Source organism: Pinus tabuliformis, chromosome 1_2 (assembly GCF_031772625.1).
Source record: "Pinus tabuliformis cultivar Carrire ecotype Pingquan chromosome 1_2, CPIR1, whole genome shotgun sequence".
Classification (NCBI taxonomy): domain Eukaryota; kingdom Viridiplantae; phylum Streptophyta; class Pinopsida; order Pinales; family Pinaceae; genus Pinus; species Pinus tabuliformis.
This window is the reverse complement of record NC_142298.1, coordinates 723495710-723501406: the sequence shown is the minus strand read 5'-3', so window position 1 is coordinate 723501406 and position 5697 is coordinate 723495710.

Genomic DNA, 5697 nt, shown 5'->3' with positions numbered 1-5697 from the left:
GCGGGTGACGTGGCGCTAACGTAGGAGGGCGGAAGCAGTTTTTGGTTTTGGGCGCGCCGCCTTTGGGCAGACGGCGGTATCGAAGGAGGGGCTCCGCCACAACCGTGAGGGCGATGCGTGGCAGGAGTACGGCGGGAAAACCGCCCATCTCCCTGACGTTAACCCTCTGGTTGTTCGGGATATGAGGAGGCCCGCCCACCGTAGATCTAGGGCGTGAGCGATCGGACAACTGGTGGCATGGACAAGGTGATTGAGGGTTAAGGGACGGGTGCGCAAATATTCAAATTTTAATACAATGCCGCGGGGGGGTTTAAAACTTAGGAAATTTGGGTTTTTTGGGGATTTTTAAAGTGAGCGGGTCGAATATTTGGTGGGTGAGACCTTAGGATGAGGCGGAAAATGGGTTTTTTCAGGGTTAGGGCTTAGGGGAAATGGTTATTAGTTTGACCAGAGGTCAAACTAACCCCTGTAAGGACACGGATGGGCTAAAAATAGCCCCAGCTGGACTATTTTTTCCCGGACATAGATGAATAGGGCTATAGTGCCAGGGAGGGGGTATTATTATATTTTTGGGATTTTTATACATAGTTTTAGTAGGGGAAAGGGAAATAGATAGGGGCTATATAGTACAGTCAGTAGTTAATATGACAAGTGATAAGAAAGCGCTAAGTATGTGAATCTTAGGCTATAAAGGGAAAATAGAACTTGTAGAAAAGGTATGAGTGCCTCTAAGTAAAGCAGATTTGTACTTAGGCAAATGATATGAAAATGATGAAACTAAGAGGAATCAAGCAGATCTTGACCTCTTCGGGGATGTTAGTAAGTGATTTAGGGAATAAGAAGAAAGGGGAGTTAGTGATGTCCAGCTTGAGCTCCTCCAAATGGAAAACTACCTCCAACCTATGATCTGAAAAGATATAATACTTTAAAACACAAAATTGATCATGAATCATCATTTTGCAACCTCAAAACTACCTACCCAGCCTACTGGCCTAACATTTTTTCTTCTTTTTGGTTTGGGTGCACTTAGACTTGCAGACCCAGCTTTACAATTTTTCTTTTGACTGTCCTCCTATCTAAATCTACACTTATTTCTGCCAAGGACCCAGATTAAGCAGTTGGGCTCCTTTGATTCTCTACCTATCTACAAATCTGCCAAGATTAAGCTGTTTGGACAGATATCATTCTCTATATTCTAAAACAAGAAATTGAAACCTAGGGAGGCCAAGATTAAACTGTTTGGCCTTCCCTTAACTGAAAACTCATCAAAATTGGAATACAGCAGTGGCATTTGGACTAGCACACTTTCATGGACTTTTCTTTGACCTCTTTTGGAAATATGGAACCTTGCAGCATGAAAGATGACATATTTGGCATGTAAAAATGCCAATCATGAAATATGAACAGCTGTTGCAACAGGAGGCTAACAGTGTCAAGAACCACCAATGTGAGTAGCTCATAGGCTCACATGGTTGGCACGAACCAACCTTCTTCTGGAATTACTCAAAACCTTGTTGGTCCTACTGGATCAAGCAATGTCCAGTACCAACAGGTTCAAAATCCCGTTGGTCCATATGGGTCAAGAAATTTCCAGTATGAGCAGCCTTATAAGGCTCAGGTTCAGTACCAAACACCTTACGTTCCCTATGGTTCCCTAGGAATGGTCAATCCACCTTACGTCCTTCAATCTAGGTAGTATATTCATCCTGGATCATCCACTTTTCAGGGTGGCTATCATCAGATTCAGCTTGAGAATTTTCGAGGCACTGTTCAAGTACCCTTGCAACAATAAAAACAACCTCTGTAGCAACAAGGGAAACCTTTATTGCAGTAAAGGTCACCAATGCAACAACAAGGGTAGGTGATACCGCAGCAAGGACAATTGTAACAACCGCAGGGGCAACCCTTGCAACAGTTGCAGCAAACCATGCAACAACAGATGCAATATGCTTCATAAACCTCCCAACCTATGTCTTCGCAGGGCCAATCTCTATAGCCCCAGGGACAGATTTTGTAGCTGCAAGGTCAACCCTTGTAGCAACAGAGCCAACCCAGGCAGTAACAACCCTTATATACATATCAACGGGGTCAACCCTTCCAAGGACAAGGGCAAGGTCAAGTCTTGCAATAGCAGGCCCAAACTCGTAATGTGCTAGGTCAACAGGTACAGAATCCTTTTACCCAAGCTCAGCAGGTGCATAATCCCTATGTCCAAGGGTAGCAAGTGTACAATCCTTATGTATAAGGAGAGAAAGTCCAAAATCCTCTTGTTCAGGGGAAACAAGTTTAAAACCCATATGTTCAGGGACAACAGATACAATATCCATATGTCCAAGGTCAACAGGCTCAACAACCTATCAACCCGTATGTTTCTTATCAACAACCTATGACCGGACAATTCCAAAGTGTCCAAGGTCAAAATCCTCCCTATGCCCAAGGTAACCCATAATGGGGGAAAAATCAAATGCCATATGGCCAAAATCCCCCACTATGGGGCCAAAATCCTTACCAACAGGGATGGGCTCCTCCGATTGGACCTACTTATCGACCTCCAATGCCTTTTAATACTCAATTTCCATTCTTGGCCACACTAGAGTTGTCAGATGTGTCTCTCCTTAAGAATGACCCAATTCTTCATTCACCATACTAGCGTCTGGTTCCATCCAAGATCTCGAGCGATTGTCCTAAGTTTGATGGAACAGAAAAAGAAGATCCTCATGCCCATGTGATGACATATCACCTCTGGTGAACTTTGAATTTGTACATTGATGATTCTATTCATCTATGTCTTTTCCAATGAACCCTCACAGGTGTTGTAGCCAAGTGGTACCTCGAGCTTCCTCAAGGTACTTACTATGAATTCAACTCTTTAGCCATGGCTTTCCTCACACATTTCCAGTTGCCGATTCACTATGAAATTGGCACTTATTTTCTCACATCGCTTAATAAAGATACTGTGACACAAATCTCTGATCACATCAAAGAATGGAGATGTAGATGTTGCCCGATCAAATTCAAGATTGTTGATCAGTTTCTCACCAAATGGTTCACTAAGTCATTCATCGCTCCAATTTCTCGCGATATAGCTATGGGTCGATGTGTTACTGAAGAACAATCCATTTCTGGTGCCCAATACTTAGATCTCGTTTATTCTAAGTCTGGGACATTGTATGAATTATTACTTGATGCTCTGCGGCCATCATGCGATCCCACGACATTGAAGTCACAGGCTACAACTCCTGTTGATGGAGTAATTGGTTCAATGTCCCAGACCCCTACTAAATCTTCTTCCAAACAGAAGCCAATCTCAAACACCACTTCCAATAGTTCCTCGCACAATCCACCTGGCCCTGGTAATACCTCAGAGGTCCATGTTGCCTAGTCTACCGCAACAGACAAATCCTTGAAAAGTAAGAAGAAAGGCAAATTCAACGTTAAAGTCGATGCCTCAAAACAGGGTCATCCTAAATTGTCTGCTAGTTATTCTTCACAAAGGAAGCTTAGGTATTTTTGCCTCATTTGCGAGGAGGATCACTATACCAAGGATTGTCACCGATGGTCTGAAGTTAGTCATTTGCTCAAAAAGACCCCAACTGTCCTAAAACAGTCGTTTTCGTCTCAACAGACTCAAATGGTAAACCAACCTCAATCATCTTCTTCCTCAGGATCTCAACCGTTCATGATGAGTACGCCTATTAATGTGGATACTAGATCAAAAGATTACCAAACTGCTGCTCCAACAACCGAGAAAGAGAAAGAGGCCACCCCTTCTTCTTCTACCTCGAGTTCTAGCCCTCTTCATATTGAGCACCCTAACCCAGATTCTGCTATTCAGCCACCATCTCGAGGTGTGCTAAGGAAATCCTTGTACAATCCCAACGCTTGAGCCACTCAGCACTATAATATTGTTGAGGATTTGGCTCAGGTGCCATCATCTATGTTGGCTCTCGAGGTGCTCCAAAGTGTTGGAAATAATACTAAGAGGGGGGGGTGAATCAGTATTATCAGAAAAACTTTTTCATTTCATGCTCAGAAACATATACGCTACTTCAGTTAAGTGAAACAGTGTGTACACGCTACTGTGTCGAGAGCAACCAGCGTATAACAAGAAAACTTATGATTCAGTAGCTTATCTTCAGTAAATGCATCAGAACATTATTAACCATGATAGTAAAACAGGTGCAGTATAACAGAATAGATCATCACATAGAAAACACACACATGAACACCATGATATAAGGTGGAAACCCAATGTGGGTGAAAACCACCTGCTGCAAGTCGTCTCTATCTTTCTTTAATATGAAACTTCAGTTTACATTCTTTTGTACGGGTGCAGCCTTATACCAGTACGCAGGCTACAACCTGCTGAAGGCTTCAACCTTCTCTCGTTCTCCAAACTTCTTTGGAAGGGAGCTCCAACCCCCTTTGCTCTTGTACTAGCTAAGATACAAGTACGTAGGTGCTAGCCTACAATCTTCTTTCCTTCAGGTACCACTTTTCATACATTTTCAGACTGGATATTCCTGAAGCACAACATTACAATCTGAAGACCACAATTCATTCAACTTTCATCATTGAAGCATAAAACAATCAATACTAGCATCATCAACCTTTGAATCACTGAATCACTGAAACCCTGTCAAACCTAGTCACCAGAATACAGAGCAGACTACAAAACTCTGCAATAACAATCAGAACCAACTACAACCCCAAAAATCAAACTTCAAAAGATATACGCTACTTCAATGAGAGAAACCCGCGTGTACACGCATTTTTACCGAAGACAACCTGCGTACAGATCTAAAAATAAATTCTCTTAACTTGCAGCTATACCAGACATCAGTTAGACCCAGAACATAACATTTCGTCAGTACGCATAATCAACCATATCATAATAGTGCATTTCAAACTATTAGATCCCGATCTGCCCTTAGATCTAGTCTTCCATCAACCGGTGTGATCTCTCCTTAGCTTAGATCAAGCAACCTAGAACCTGCATGCCAGATCTCTTTCTTTTTCAGATATTCAAGACTTTTCAATTGTCCTTGCCTAATGATCTTCTTCTCCTTATATAGCCTTAGGCCTTGCTCAATACCAAGGGCCAAAACCATAGAAATCCAATACCATCAACTTCAAAACTAGGGATCAACACGTCTGTCGAGATACTTTGGTCCAAAGACATAGGCTCAAGTACCGAGGACTAACTACCACGGGCCAAAGGGAAGCTTCTCGACATGTACGCCTTTTTCTGTTCATGAAGCTGCGTGCATACGCGACTTCGTATATAGCGAACCTGCGTATCCGCAACTTAGTATATAGCGTACCTGTGTGTATACGCAACTTGGGCTTAATGAACCTGCGTATATGAAATTTCTCTTCATACTTGTAGTCTGGACTGAGATCTGACATCAAAGAGAGTTGCCATCAAGGACAACACCTGGATCGTAGCGCCACACCTGTGCCAAAATGCCAACAATCTCCCCCTTTGGACTTGATGGCAACCCCAAGATCCTTAGAATCATTCTCCCCCTTTGTCATCAAGGGCAAAGGGCTAAGCTCCCCCTGAGTACAAGCTGATATCTCTGCTTGGCTGTGCTGAAACATGCTCCCCCTGACTGTAGGCAAGATCTGCAAAAGATGTTCTTCAAAAGAGCCAAGACTTATACACCATAAGTGACCTTCCTATCACCAAAAGAC